Below are 17,690 nucleotides of genomic sequence, written 5' to 3'. Positions count from 1 at the left end.
TAAGTTATTTAGTGACTAATTTAGTAAGAATTTACTGGGAATTTAGTGAGTAATTTTCTGAGAATTTACTCAAAATTTATAGAGTAATTTACTAAGCAATTTACTGAGAATTTACTGAGTAATTTGCGGGAATTTACTGGGTAATTTACTGAGATTTTTACTGGGAATTTATTTAGAATTTACTGGGAATTTACTGAGTAATTTAATTTACTGCGAATTTACTAAGTAATTTAATGAGAATTTACTCATTAATTTACAAAGAATGTATTAAGAATTAACTGAGTAATATACTGAGAATTTACTGGGAATTTGCTAGGTAATTTACTTAAAATTTACGCAGAATTTACTTCGTAATTTAATGAGAATCTACTAAGTAATTTACTGAAAATTTACTGAGTAATTTACTGAGAACTTACTGGTAATTTACTGAGGAATTTATCGAGAATTTACTGAGAATTTACTAAGTAATTTACTTGGAATTTACTGAGAATTCAATGAGCAATATACTAAGAATTTATTGAGTAATTAATTGAGAATTTACTGAGTGATTTAGTTAGTAATTTATTCAGAATTTATTTTGAATTTACGGAGTAATTTACTAAGAATTTAATAGGAATTTACTTAATAATTTACTGAGAATTTTATTAGTCATTTACTTAGAATTTATTGAGAATTTACAGAGTAATTTATTAGGTAATTTATTGAGAATTTACTGAGAAGTTATTTGGTAATTTGCTGAGAAATTTATCGAGAATTTACAGGGAATTTACTAAGTAATTGACTGAGTAATTTACAGGAAATTTACTGAGAATTTACATGGAATTTTCTGAGTAATTTACTGAGAATTTACTGCGTAATTTAATGATAATTTACAGGGAATTTACTTAGTAATTGATTGCGAATTTACTGAGAATTTACTAGGAATTTATTGAGTAATTTACGGAGAATTTACTGATTAAATTACTGAGTTATTTAGAGAGTAATTTGCTAAAAATTTACTAAGAATTTAGTGATTAATTTACTGCGAATTTACAGAGTAATTTACAAGGTAATTTAATGAAAATTTATTGAGAATTTACTGAGCAATTTATTGAGAATTTGCTGCGCAATTCACTGGGAATTTACTGAGTGATTTATTAAGAATTTAATGGGAATTTACTCGATAATTTATTTAAATTTTATTGGGAATTTTCTGGGAATTTACTCAGTAATTTACTGAGGATTTACTGGGAATTTGCTCAGTAATTTACTAAGAATGTACTGGGAATTAACAGAGTAATATATTGAGTAATTTACTGAGAATTTACTCGGAATTTACTGAGTAATTTACATAGAATTTATAGAGAATTTATAGGGGATTTACTAAGAATTTACTAAGTAATTTAATGAGAATCTATAGAGTAGTTTGTTGAGAATTTACTAGGAATTTATTAAGTAATTTAGTGAGAATTTACTTGGGAATCTTCTGAGGATTTTACCGAGAATTTACTTGGAATTTACTGTGTAATTTATTGAGAATTTTCTAAGAATTTACTGAGTAATTTACTGTAACAACCCTCACTTTATCTTAGTCATGCTCACATGCATTCACATGAGTTTGTCTTGTTAAGTTTGCATCTACAGACCTTGATTCGTTTCGTCTAAGTGTTGCTTGCATGTGTTTGTTTCTTGCTTGGCGTGTGTAGCCGATGTCATCTTAAGCCTAGGTCACACCCTTGAACCTCTTATATCTAGAACCATCTTGGAATCTACTTTGGTTGACCTCCACCTTTGCCCTAGCATATTGGCCGAGATGTCGTCATCTAGGCCGAGGTGTGCATCACCTAGGCCGAGATGTGTATCATCTAGGCCGACATGTTATCATCTAGACATCCTAAATCTTTGATCCCTACACCTAGTGATCTTGTTCCTGGATTGGTATGACCTAGACCGAGGTGTGGCACATCTAGGCCGAGGTGTGGCACAACTAGGCCAAGTGTTGTCCTTCCTAGCCGAGATCATTGAGACCTTACTTGCCGAAGTCTATGTCTTGATCCAAGGTCATTACCTGCTAGGGTGCCCATGCCACCTTACTTGTCATATACACTTTGTCATACACTTGTCTTGTCATTCTGTCACCTTTTTGAAGAGAGCCAACCAATCGTTGCCACATGTCCCAGCAGAGGGTTAAGTCAGCCGGCAGAGTTAGAAAACATATCATTGTGTGTCATATCTTTTGCATGGTAGAGAGAGAAGCTCTAGGAAGAAGAAGAGAAGTTCTTAGAGAGAGTTAGATTTCCAAGCTTGATCTTTATACCTTGAACCGTTAGATCCGTGTTTTGAGGTTAGATTCTTGATCTATTCTTGTTGTTCTTTATGTTGATCTAATCACATTGCATGATCTAGGATGATTCATGAGCCAAGCATTGATTTAAGGCTTGTTTTAGAAAGGGAAAATGATGTTCTTGTGTTCTTGAAAGAAAACCATGTTTTCATCCGAAAGTTTGTATCAAGATCCATGTTTTAATGTTTGTTTTCATACGATTTTCAAGTATGGGTACCCAGGTCCATGTTTTCAAACTCATCTCATGAAATCTCAGATTTCTGAATAAAGAAGTTATGATTTTAGTATTCATGTTCTTCATGTCCTTGTTCTTTATGTTCTTCAAAAGAAACCCAGAATTTCCAGACTTCATTTCCCTAAGTGTGGTCATCGGGACGACACCTCGGCCAAGAGGTGTGGGACCTCGGCCAAGACTTGGTTGGTACCCAGCATGCTTTCCCCGAGATGAAAAAAATAGTGTTTTAACTTCCAGTATGTTTTGCTTTGACTTGACCTAGTTTGGAAGAAATGCCGGGATCAATTGCACTCATGAAAAGCTTGTTTTAAGAATGCATTTCATACCCATCTTTGAGCATCTCTTCTTGTCTTCTTGCAATACATTCAATGGAATTTGTTACGTACTTGTAGGCCTTGGATCTTTGCTTGTAATCCCCACACCCGAAGAGCTATGTGAGTGGTATTTTTAATAAAGCTATGTTATAAAGTTTTGATAAAGCTTTGCTTCGTTTTGGAAAAGTATTTGATCAAGCATGAATGATTATCCCTAATTTTTGTATCAAGTATTCTCTTGTTTTGATGACATTCTGGGAAAGTCCTTAGTGTCTGGGGACTATAATGCAACTGCACCCTTGTTTTGAAAGTCCTTAGTGCCAAGGGACTATAATGCAACTGCATCCTTGTTTGAGATTCTCCCTTGTCTTGCCACCGACGGTTTACCGCGTGGATTTGTCCGGAATGTCATCCCTTGTATTATATTGATGCTAGTAAGCATCCCTTGAAGCTTTGAAAGACTTGATAGATGAACTTGGTTCATCCCTTGATTTCGTACAAGCTATGATATGTATTGTTTTGATAAAGATCTCGGATATCATTCATTCAAACCTTTATTAATTATATCATTCACTGAGTATCCAAGCTCACCATCTCCTTATATATATGTAGGTGGCGAGCAAGAAGGTGGTGACGCCTAGATATGTTTTGCAAGATGTTTTTGGATTCATATTTTGTAGCATCTTGAAGATTATGCTTCTTGGCTTTGTAGTTCATTTCCTTTGTATATGTCGGCTTGAGAAGCCTTTTGATCAAGATGTATTATGTACTTATTTTATTGTAATCAAGTTGTAAGACCATGTTAGGATGTTTGTCATTTCATTTGATCCATGCACAGCTCTTATGGATTAATTAGATTTAAATATATTGCTTCCGCACATGTAAGCCCCATATGTATACTCTGATTATGTGTGAACCTTTATAAGTTGGCCTTTGGTAATCTCGGATTACTGGCCATCATGGCACTATTCTACTAAGGGTGGAATGGGGTCGTGACATTTACTCAGAATTTATTTCAAATTTTTTGAGAATTTACTGAGTAATATACGAAGAATTTACTAAGAACTTACTGGGAATTCGCTGGAAATTTACTTAGTAATTTCCTAGGAATTTACTGAAAATTTTCTGAGTAGTTTACTGAGTAATTTACTGAAAATTTATTGTGTACTTTACTGAAAATTTATTGGGAATTTACTGAGTAAGTTACAAAGTAATTTCTTCAGAATTTACGAAGCAATTTACTGAGGATTTATGTGGAATTTACTAAGTAATTTACTGAGAATTTACAGAGTAATTTTTTGAGAATTTACTGGGATTTTGCTGAGTATTTTACTGAGAATTTAATGGGAATTTATAAAGTAAGTTACTGAGAATTTACTGAGTAATTTCCTAAGAATTTCGTGAGAATTTATTAGGAATTCCTCAGTAATTTACAGAGAATTTACTGAGAATTTTTTGAGTAATTTATTCAGTAAATTACTGAGAATTTATTGAGAATTTTCTGGGAATTTAATGAGAATTTTCAGGGAATTTGCTGAGTAATTTATTGAAAATTTACTAGGAATTTACTAAGCATTTACAGGGAATTTGCTACGAATTTACTGGGAATTTATTGAGTAATTTATTGAGAATTTACAAGGAATTTACTATGTAATTTACTGAAAATTTACTAAGTAATTTACGGAGAATTTGCTGAAAATTTAATGAGTAATTTACTGGGAATTTACTGAGTGATTAATAGAAAATTTACTGAGTAATTTAATGTGAATTTACTAATAGTTTATTGAGTAATTACTGAGCATATACAGAGAATTTACTAAGTAATTTACTCTAAATTTACTTGGAATTTACTAAGAACTTTTTGAGTAATTTACTGGGAATTTTCTGAGAATTTACTGTGTAATTTACTGAGAATTTACTGAGATTTTACTGAGCAATTTATTGAGTAATTTAATTTGCTGAGAATTTACTGAGTAATATATTGACTAATTTATTGAGAATTTACTGAGTTATTTACGGAGTAATTCAATGAGAATTAATTGGGAATTTAGTGAGTAATTTACAGAGAATTTACTGGGAATTGACGGAGTACTTTACTGAGAGTTTACAGGGAATTTACTGAGTAAGTTACTGTGTAATTTACTAGGAATTCACCGCTGAATTTACTTAGAATTTACTGAGAATTTACAGGGAATTTACAGAGTAATTTACTGAGAATTTTGCTGGGAATTTACTAAGTATTTTACTGGGAATTTACTGAGTAAGCTACTGAGAATTTACCCAGTAACTTACTGAGAATTTACTGGGAATTTTCTAACTAATTTACTAAAAATTTACTGGGAATTTACTAAATAATTTACTTTGAATTTACAGAGAAATTTATTGGGAATTTACTGAGAATTTACTGGGAATTTGTTGAGAATTTAATGGGGATTTGTTGAGTAATTTATTTAGAATTTACTGAGAATTTGCTGGGAATTTACTGAGTAATTTACTGAGAATTTAATGAGAATTTGCTTGGAATTTTCTAAGTAATTTAGTGAGTAATTACTAGAAATTGTCAAAGAATTCACTAAGTAATTAACTAAGAATTTACTGAGAATTTATTGAGTAATTTACTGAGAATTTTCTGAGTAATTTACTGAGAATTTGCTTGGAATTTACAGAGTAATTTACTGGAAATTTACTCAGAATTTACTAAGTAATTTAATGACAATTTACTGAGTAATTTACTGAGAATTTACTAGGTAATTTACTAAGTAATTTACTGAGAATTACTAGGAATTTACTGAGTAATTTACTGTGAGTTAACTGAGTAATTTATAGAGAATTTACAGGGTAACGCACTGAGTAATTTACTGGGAATTTACTGTGTACTTTACCGATAATTACTGAGAATTTAATGCGTAAGTTACTAAGTAATTTACTAAGAATTCACTAAGTAATTTACTGTAAATTTACTAAAAATTTACTGAGTAATTTACTAAATAATGTACTGTGTAATTTACTGGGAATTTACTGTGTAATTTACTGAGAATTTACTGAGCAATTTCCCTAGAATTTACTAAGTAATTTAATGTGAATTTACTGGAAATTTACAGAAAATTAACTTGGATTTTATAGGGAATTTATTGAGTAATTTACTGAGAATTTATTGAGAATTTACATGGAATTTACTAAGTTATTTACTTGGAATTTATAGAGTAATTTACTGGGAATTTACTTAAAATTTAGTGAGTAATTTACTAAGAGTTTGCTGGAAATTTACTTGGAATTTACTGAGAATTTACTGAGTAATTTATTGTGAATTTTTTGGGAATTTACCGAGTAATTTACGGGGAATTTTCTAAGTAACTTACTGAGAATTTATAGGGAATTTACTAAATAATTTGCTAAGAATTTACAACGTAATTTATTGAGTAATTTACTTAGAATTTATTGAGAATTTACTATGTAATTTACTGAGAATTTACTAAGTAATTTACTGAGGTATTTGCTAAAAATTTTCAGGGAATTTATTGAGTAATTTACTGAGAATTTACTGGGAATTTTTTGAGAATTTACTGAGTAATTTACAGGGAAATTATTGAGAATTTATAGGGAATTTACTAAGTAATTTTTTTGGAATTTACAGAGTAATTTACTGAGAATTTATCTAGAAATTACTGAGTACTTTACTGAGAATTTACCTAGAAATTACTGAGTAATTTACTGAGAATTTGCTGGAAATTTACTGAATAATTCACTTATAATTTATTGAGAATTTGAATTTACGGAGTAATTTATTAAGTAATTTACTGGGAATTTATTGAATAATTTACTGAGAATTTACTAGGAATGCACTACGTAATTTACTGGGAATTTACTGAGAATTCACTGAAAACTTATTGAGAATTTACTGGAAATTTATTGAGAATTTATTAAGTAATTTATTGAGAATTTACTGGGAATTTACTGAGTAAATTACTGAGAATTTACAGGGCATTTATTGAGTAATTTACTAAAAATTAATTTAGAATTTTCTAGGAATTTACTTAGTATTTTTATTGAGAATTTACTGGGAATTTACAAAGTAAGTTACTGAGAATTTACAAGGTAATTTACTGAGAAATTTAGTTGTAATTTACTGAGAATTTGCTAAGTAATTTAATCTGAATTTAGTTGGAATTTATTGAGTAGTTTACTAAGAATTTATTGAGTAATTTACTGGACAATTACGGCGTAATTTACTGAGAATTTACTGAGTAAATTAATTTACTAGTAACTTATTGAGTAATGTACTGAGTAATTTACTCAAAAAGTACTTAGAATTTACTAAGTAATATACTGACTAATTTACTGAGAATTTACAGAGAATTTACTGAGTAATTTACTTAGAATTTATTTAGTAATTTAATAAGAATTTAATAGGAATTTAGCGAGTAATTTACTGAGTAATTTACTAAGAATTTACTTGGAAATTACTAAGGTATTTACCGAGAATTCACTGGGAATTACTGATTAATTTATTGAGAATTTACTGAGAATTTAAAGAGTAATTTACTGAGAATTTACTGAGAATTTACTAATAATTGACTGGGAATTTGTAACGCCCTCAAAATAATAACAATAAACCCATCAGGTAAGACATGCATTTACATTTAAACTAACTGCATTCCTTTCATTCATTAGAATTCCGTTACATAAGTATTACATGTTAACCTCATAACAAAATGCCCTACGGGCTTACAGCTTTCCAAGTTAACACTTGGTTTCAACAAAAGAGTACTAACTCGTTTACACATTAAGCCCTTGGCTTGAAGTTACATGTAATACATCAAAAGTAAAACAACTACACTATGTCCGCCTCTAGCCTCCCAAGCTATGTCCTTGGAGGTGGCATGCTTCCTGCACCTGAAAATGATATTCCCATATAGGGTGAGCCACAGCCCAGTAGAAATACACTAAACCAACCATGGATAATGACTAAAACATTAGCAATTGATAGTTGGTCAACACTGATACAATCACATAAATTACATATTTATGTCAACGACTTACAAGTCCCAATTACTCTTCATTTTCCCTTTTTCAACAGATAAGCATGCTAGCTCTATCATCATTTCCACAGATATGTATAAAAACTATATCTCACATTCAGATAAGCATAAAAGCTATATCCACATTCTCAACAGATATGTATATCAACAATATCCACAGATAAGCATACAAGCTGTATCCACACTTCACAACAGATATGTATATCAACAATATCCACAGATAAGCATACAAGCTGTATCCACACTTCACAAAGATAAGCATATGAGCTCTATCTTCACTTCTCTAGACAAGCATATGAGCTCTGTCTACGGAGTACATCCCCTATCTCCTCCAAATACCTATCCGGTTTAGAGGTCCATCCCCTATCTTCCCCTAAACCGCGGAGTACATCCCCTATCTCCTCCTCTACACATAACGTATATAAACACATTGGTTCTATATACAATCACACAATACAAACAATTAATGTATTCTAGCAACTGTCAAGTTCCATAACACATTCCATTGATTAGTTTCAGTTTGCCTAATCAACATACATTGTCTACAACAATCACGACTATCCTCCACCGATAGCCCCAAGCAGTTATTTCTAAAACAGAAAATAAATGCGCAAATGGATATTCAATCAACATTTCATTTCCTCATTTCTCACCAATTAATTATCCCAATTAATTAAACAATGTAATTAGGCCATTTTCCATAATTACCATTTCAACCCTTAGGTCCCATTTTCATCAATGATTCAACAATCATTCCATTTTTCTATGCCAAACATGCATCTAGGTTTATTATGAATAAAACCCCAACCTTTGTAAAATTACACAAAAGCCCCAAACTTTCACAAAATTACCAAACCAACCCCAACATCTCAAAATACCAAAATTTAAAGACAAAACCCATAGAGAGGAGTAGGATATCCCTACCTCAAATTCGGAGTCCCAAAGGAGAAGACGACAAAACCCAACGTGCTCCAAAACCCGAGATTTTCAGATTAAAATGAAGCCCTCGACGATCAACAACTTTTTTGTAAAGGCCAAAGGTGAGCAAATCACTCCTACTAGATCAAAACCTAGAGAGAAGGTAGTATCTAGAGAGAAAGACTCAACAATGGTGTTTTGAGAAAAGTAAGAGAGAGAAGAGAAAGTGAAAAAGTGATTTGAAAAGTCACAATTTCGGGATTTAAACCCAGTCTTCCGCTCGAGCGTAAAAGACCCCGCTCGAGCGGCCACTCACAGACTTCCGCTCGAGCGGCCAACCTCCCGCTCGAGCGCAGAATGCACTCGCCCAGCACTTTTGCAGAACCAGGCCTCCGCTCGAGCTCCCAACCCTACGCTCGAGCTCACAACACTGCACAACAAGATACTGGATGGATGTAATCTACGCTCGAGCGCCAACACCTACGCTCGAGCGTACAGGCCAAAAATCTGGGCAACTAGTTTTGGTTTCTAAACTCAACCAACCTGAAACCAACCCGCCCAACACATCCTATAACTCAAATACAAAGTAAGAAAGGATGTAAACAAGATAATAAACAACTACCAACATCCACGGACACATGTCCGGATCACTATACAACAAGGGTAAACCCGGGATCGCTATAACCTCCCCCCCTTAAAGAATTTCGTCCCCGAAATTAAGCACAAGTTTTCAAAACAAGTTTTCCTTCATTTTAGACAATGTTACAATTTAACATTCAACAATTCGACCCATTACCGGTCATCCCATCCCTTTAACAAGAGACATATCACAATATGTAAACAACATATGTATTATTAACATGCACCAACATTATGCACTAACTTTCCAATGTCAACAATATATTCAACATATATAGCGTTACATCCAACTACCATATGAGGCAAGTTCCAAAACATGCTTCCAATAATCAAAACATTCTCAATGTTTTACAACTTAAGACATATATAAAAGCTCTTAAGTTCAACATAATGTAAAATTTAAATACAAGATCACACATCGACAAACAAGTCCGGATATTTCTCATGGACTTCCAACTCACGTTCCCAAGTGGCTTCCTCCACTCCATGATGTTTCCACAAGACTTTCACCAAAGGAATGGTCTTACCACGCAGGACCTGATCCCGCCTATCCAAGACCCGAACCGGTCTCTCCTCATACGAGGCATCCTCATCTACCTCTAAATCGCTCCAATCCAGCACATGTGATGGATCTGGCTCATACTTCCGAAGCATACTCACATGAAACACGTCATGCACTCCGGACAACTGCGGTGGTAAGGCCAATCGATAAGCAACCTCACCAATCCTCTCAAGGATTTCAAAAGGACCAATAAACCGAGGGGATAACTTCCCACTCTTCCCAAACCTCATCAGGCCTCGTCTAGGTGATATCTTCAAAAAGACATGATCACCTACCTCAAACGCCAAAGGCCTCCTCCTACGGTCGGCATAACTCTTTTGTCGACTCTGGGCTGTAACAAGCCTCCTACGGATAAGCTCAACTTTCTCCGTCGTCTCCCTAACCAACTCCGGACCCAACAAAGGTGCATCACCCACCTCGGCCCAACAAACTGGAGACCTACACGGTCGGCCATACAAGGCCTCAAACGGTGCCATACCGATGCTAGACTGAAAACTGTTGTTGTAGGCAAACTCTACCAATGGCAAGTGCCTCTCCCACGTCCCACTGAAGTCCAGGACACAACCCCGAAGCATATCCTCGAGGATCTGAATAGTACGCTCGGACTGCCCATCAGTCTGAGGATGATAAGCCGTACTAAAGGTCAACTTAGTGCCCAAGGCACTCTGCAAATTCTGCCACAACCTGGCAGTAAAACGAGGATCTCTATCTGAGACGATCGTCACTGGGACCCCGTGCAATCTCACTACGTCCCGAATATACAAGTCGGCAAGATGATCTACCGAATCTCTCACGCGCATAGGAATAAAGTGCGCCGACTTAGTCAACCGGTCTACAACCACCCAAATAGCATCACTACCCCGCTGAGTCCTCGGAAGACCTACAACGAAGTCCATAGTGACATGCTCCCACTTCCACTCGGCAATAGGCAAGGGTTGCAACAAACCCGCTGGCCTCTGATGCTCGGCCTTCACTTGCTGGCAAGTAAGGCACTTCGATACGAAAACAGCCACATCTCTCTTCATACCCCGCCACCAAAATTGGCGACCCAAATCCTGATACATCTTAGTACCTCCCGGATATACCGCAAGGCGCGAATGATGAAACTCTCGGAGTACTTCCTCTCGGCAAGACTCCGGTACAAACAAACGGTTTCGGTATCTCACACTCAGGTCGGGATACACCGTCAAACCCTTCTCAACTTTCCCACTGGAGATCTTCTCTCGGAGGGATTCTACCTCAAGGTCACCTCTCTGTGCCTCTAATACTCTAGTCACAAGTGTAGGCTGCGCAACAACAGAAAGCAAGGCCGCAGCCTTAACAGATTCGCCCAGTAGCAAATCAAACTCGCCAAGTGCTCCCAACATCTCCCATTCCCGGATGGCTATACAAGCTACATCCCTAATGGTTTTCCTACTAAGGGCATCGGCCACAACATTGGCCTTTCCCGGATGATAATGCAACTCAAAATCATAATCCTCGATGAACTCCATCCACCTCCTCTGCCTCAAATTCAAGTCTCTCTGTGTAAACAGATACTTCAAACTCTTATGATCCGAGAATACCTCGAACCTCTCACCATAAAGGTAGTGCCTCCAGATTTTCAAGGCAAAGATCACAGCTGCTAACTCTAGGTCATGTGTGGGGTAATTCTTCTCGTGTATTTTCAACTGACGTGAGCCATAAGCTACCACTTTTCCCTCTTGCATCAACACACAACCCAAACCCTCTCGTGAGGCATCACAATAAACCGCATAACCCAACCCTCTCTCCGGAATAATCAACACCGGAGCGGTGGTCAACCTAACTTTCAACTCTTGGAACGACTTTTCACAAGTCTCACTCCACACAAACTTGACTCCTTTCTGAGTCAGCCTAGTCAACGGTGACGCTAACCTGGAGAAATCTTTCACAAACCGACGGTAATACCCAGCCAATCCCAGAAAACTGCGGATCTCAAACACACTCTTAGGCTGTGCCCAATCTTGCACTGCCTCAACCTTGGATGTATCAACAGACACCCCCTCCCCGGATACCACGTGGCCTAAGAATTTGACTTCCCTCAGCCAGAACTCACACTTCCCAAACTTGGCATACAGTCTATGGGCTCTAAGTAACTCAAGCACCACTCTCAAGTGTGCCTCGTGCTCCTCCTCAGAAGACGAATAGATAAGGATATCGTCTACGAAAACAACCACAAATCGGTCTAAGAACTCCCGGAAAATCCGGTTCATCAAGTCCATAAAGACTGCCGGTGCATTGGTAAGCCCGAATGGCATCACCAGAAACTCGTAATGGCCATACCGCGTACGGAATGCCGTCTTAGGAACATCTTCCTCCCTGACCCTCAACTGATGGTAACCCGATCTCAAGTCTATCTTAGAGAAACAACGGGAACCCTTCAACTGGTCAAACAAATCATCTATACGGGGCATAGGATACTTATTCTTAACCGTAGCCCGATTCAACTTCCGGTAGTCTATACACAATCTCAAGGCACCATCTTTCTTTTTAACAAAGAGGGCCGGCGCTCCCCACGGTGAAACACTAGGGCGAACAAAACCCTTATCTAGCAATTCCTGGAGCTGAACTTTCAACTCAACCAACTCTGCTGGAGCAAAACGGTAAGGTGCCATAGAAATCGGCGCCGTACCAGGCACTAAATCAATAGAGAACTCTATCTCTCGGTGAGGTGGCAAACTAACAAGATCTTCGGGAAAGACATCCGAATACTCACAAACCACCCTCGGTAACACAACCTGGGTCTCACCACTCTCACCACTCTCAAAGCTGGTAAGTAGACTACTAAGCTCACTTCGCCCTCGCGAATCATACCCCGGTGGCAAAACACTACCAACCTGGTCTCCCAAGAAATGGAACCACTCCCCGCTCAAGGTACATAATGTAACCCTCTGGCGGTAGCAATCAATAACAGCCCGGTATGACGATAACCAGTCCATACCCAAAATAACATCAAAACCCTTCATGGGCATGACAACAAACGGAAAAGGAAGCCTATAGTCGGCGACCTCTATATCACATCCTCTAACACCCTGTTTCAGAATTAACTCACCACCCAAAGGCGATACCACACAAATAGGAGATGCTAACTGTGCTAACTCCAATTCCAAAACAGATGCAAATGCAGCAGATACAAAAGAATGAGATGCACCCGTGTCTATCAACACATTAGCAACTGAGTTGCAAAACAGAAAAGTACCTCTCACTACTGATGGAGCCGGTACTAAGTCCTGCGCGGTAACAGCATACACGCGCCCCGTAGGCCCCTGGTCTACCTGCTCACCTCTCGGAGCAAAAGACTGCTGCACAGACTGGGATGACGAAACTCCCGGATTGGCCCTCGAGGCCTGCACAGACTGAGCTGGCTGAAAACCCTGCGTCTGCCTAGAACCAGACGCTCCCGAAGTGGCACTCAACTGTGGGCAAAACCTCTTCATGTGCCCAGGTTGTCCACACTGATAACAAGTCAAGAGCTGCCCCCTGCCCAAACTCTGACTCTGCGGTCTAGCTGAAGAAGAAGCAGCTTTCTGACCCCCACCCTTCTGCGGGCAAACAGATACCTTGTGACCCAGCTGGCCACACTTGTAACAGGTGAAATCCCCCTGACCACCTCTCCCGGAGCCTGCACTTGGCACAGGGAAGGTCGATCTAGCAACACCACCCTGCGACTGCTGAGGGTTAGAACCCCTCTGCCTCCTGCCATCACTCTGACTATCCTGGCTCCTCTTGGAGCCTCTCTGACTCTCATCCTCCTCCTGCATCATAAGCTCCATATGAGCTGCAGCATCCACCAGGTGTCTATACTCTCGAATATAAGACCCACCAATTCTCAACTTGAGGCCCCGCCTCAACTTCCGCTCAAACTCATAGCAACGGCGTTCCTCAGACGCCACCAGTTCAGGTGCAAACCTAGACAGACTGGTAAAAGTAGCCTCAAACTCGGCCACTGACAAGCCCTGCTGATTAAGCCGGCTAAACTGATCCCTCAGCTTCTCCCTAGCTGCTGCTGATAAAAACCTCTCCTGAAAAGCATTCACAAATGCCTCCCAAGTACCACCAACACGAGCTTTCTCGTATTTCCACCATTGACCCGCATCTCCCTTCAGTTGGAAGGATGCCAAGGTCACTTTCAGTGCTCCGTCCTCGATGCCAAGCATCTCAAACGTCTTCGTTGTCTGTTCGAGCCATTCATCTGCCTTAAGCGGCTCTTTAGGATCCCCGATAAACTCGTCCGGATTACACCGAAAGAACTCCCTCTTCAAGAAGGAAGGCCCTGTCTCAGCTGCCTGATTCCCAGCTCTAAGAATACCCAAAGCTCCCGCTATTTCTCTGGCCAAGGCACCCATAGCCTGCTGACCTACTGGCTCGGCCACATTGGCCTGCCCAACTCCCTCCTACACTGCCGGAATCTCACCCTGTAACGGTACTTCCTGCCTCGCAGGTCTACCACGCCTAGCACCTCTTCCTCGTCCTGACATCCTAATAAAGGCAACACAGAACGTTAACACATTCATAAATGTGCCGAAACTAAACACTCACGTCCTAATGCATGGACAACTGTAATTCACTCCACATAAGCACATAAACACATAAGCACTTACGAACTTCATTTCCGGATAATGATAGTCCCGAGGCGTTACTAGAGTTCCGGTTAGAAACAGCGTTGATCAAGTGCTTTTCCAACAAGACTCCCAGAAACTCAAGGATCCAATCAACATCCTAGAAATTAAATCCCATACCCACATAGTCACATAAGCATGTTATCAAATAAACACATAGCATATGGTACTACATCTACGCCTCTATCAAGCGAGACAAACCCATTGTGATACTAATCACTTCCCACGTACCCAAAGTATTCGAACCCGGTACGCTCTGATACCAAGTTGTAACGCCCTCAAAATAATAACAATAAACCCATCAGGTAAGACATGCATTTACATTTAAACTAACTGCATTCCTTTCATTCATTAGAATTCCGTTACATAAGTATTACATGTTAACCTCATAACAAAATGCCCTACGGGCTTACAGCTTTCCAAGTTAACACTTGGTTTCAACAAAAGAGTACTAACTCGTTTACACATTAAGCCCTTGGCTTGAAGTTACATGTAATACATCAAAAGTAAAACAACTACACTATGTCCGCCTCTAGCCTCCCAAGCTATGTCCTTGGAGGTGGCATGCTTCCTGCACCTGAAAATGATATTCCCATATAGGGTGAGCCACAGCCCAGTAGAAATACACTAAACCAACCATGGATAATGACTAAAACATTAACAATTGATAGTTGGTCAACAGTGATACAATCACATAAATTACATATTTATGTCAACGACTTACAAGTCCCAATTACTCTTCATTTTCCCTTTTTCAACAGATAAGCATGCTAGCTCTATCATCATTTCCACAGATATGTATAAAAACTATATCTCACATTCAGATAAGCATAAAAGCTATATCCACATTCTCAACAGATATGTATATCAACAATATCCACAGATAAGCATACAAGCTGTATCCACACTTCACAACAGATATGTATATCAACAATATCCACAGATAAGCATACAAGCTGTATCCACACTTCACAAAGATAAGCATATGAGCTCTATCTTCACTTCTCTAGACAAGCATATGAGCTCTGTCTACGGAGTACATCCCCTATCTCCTCCAAATACCTATCCGGTTTAGAGGTCCATCCCCTATCTTCCCCTAAACCGCGGAGTACATCCCCTATCTCCTCCTCTACACATAACGTATATAAACACATTGGTTCTATATACAATCACACAATACAAACAATTAATGTATTCTAGCAACTGTCAAGTTCCATAACACATTCCATTGATTAGTTTCAGTTTGCCTAATCAACATACATTGTCTACAACAATCACGACTATCCTCCACCGATAGCCCCAAGCAGTTATTTCTAAAACAGAAAATAAATGCGCAAATGGATATTCAATCAACATTTCATTTCCTCATTTCTCACCAATTAATTATCCCAATTAATTAAACAATGTAATTAGGCCATTTTCCATAATTACCATTTCAACCCTTAGGTCCCATTTTCATCAATGATTCAACAATCATTCCATTTTTCTATGCCAAACATGCATCTAGGTTTATTATGAATAAAACCCCAACCTTTGTAAAATTACACAAAAGCCCCAAACTTTCACAAAATTACCAAACCAACCCCAACATCTCAAAATACCAAAATTTAAAGACAAAACCCATAGAGAGGAGTAGGATATCCCTACCTCAAATTCGGAGTCCCAAAGGAGAAGACGACAAAACCCAACGTGCTCCAAAACCCGAGATTTTCAGATTAAAATGAAGCCCTCGACGATCAACAACTTTTTTGTAAAGGCCAAAGGTGAGCAAATCACTCCTACTAGATCAAAACCTAGAGAGAAGGTAGTATCTAGAGAGAAAGACTCAACAATGGTGTTTTGAGAAAAGTAAGAGAGAGAAGAGAAAGTGAAAAAGTGATTTGAAAAGTCACAATTTCGGGATTTAAACCCAGTCTTCCGCTCGAGCGTAAAACACCCCGCTCGAGCGGCCACTCACAGACTTCCGCTCGAGCGGCCAACCTCCCGCTCGAGCGCAGAATGCACTCGCCCAGCACTTTTGCAGAACCAGGCCTCCGCTCGAGCTCCCAACCCTACGCTCGAGCTCACAACACTGCACAACAAGATACTGGATGGATGTAATCTACGCTCGAGCGCCAACACCTACGCTCGAGCGTACAGGCCAAAAATCTGGGCAACTAGTTTTGGTTTCTAAACTCAACCAACCTGAAACCAACCCGCCCAACACATCCTATAACTCAAATACAAAGTAAGAAAGGATGTAAACAAGATAATAAACAACTACCAACATCCACGGACACATGTCCGGATCACTATACAACAAGGGTAAACCCGGGATCGCTATAGAATTTACTGAGTAATTTCTAAGTAATTTACTGTGAATTATCACTTAGAATTTTCTAAGTAATGTACTGAATAATTTACTACAAATTTACTGAGTACTTTGCTGAGAATTTACTGAATAAGTTTATGAGTAATTTACTGAGAATTCACTAATGAATTTACTGATAATTTACTGAGAATTTACAGGGAATTTACTAAGTAATATACGGGAATTTCCTGAGTACTATACTGAGAATTCACTAATTAATTTGCTAAGAATTTACTGGGAATTTTATGAGTAATTTACGGGGAATTTACCCAATAATTTAATGAAAATGTACTGGGAATTTTCTAAGTTATTTACTGAGTAATTTACTGGGAATTTATTGAGAATTTCGTCAGAATTTACTTTATAATTTACTGAGAATTTACTAGGAATTTACTGAGAATTTACCAGGAATAGACTGAGAATTTGATGGGAATTTATTGAGTAATTTACTGAGATTTTATTGAGAATTTATAGCAAATTTGCTAAGTAATTTACTGAGAATTTACTTAGAATTTACTGAGAATTGGCTAAGTAATTTACAAAAAATTTATTGAGAATTTACTAAGTAATATACTGAGAATCTACTTAGAAATTAATGAGAATTTATTAGGAATTTACTTAGTAATTGTTGAGAATTTACAAAGAATTTACTGAGTAATTAACTGAGAAT

Source organism: Camellia sinensis, unplaced genomic scaffold (assembly GCF_055761805.1).
Source record: "Camellia sinensis isolate YWXY unplaced genomic scaffold, ASM5576180v1 Unanchor3, whole genome shotgun sequence".
NCBI lineage: Eukaryota > Viridiplantae > Streptophyta > Magnoliopsida > Ericales > Theaceae > Camellia > Camellia sinensis.
The sequence above is the reverse complement of the archived record's forward strand: the minus strand, read 5'-3'. Positions refer to the sequence as shown.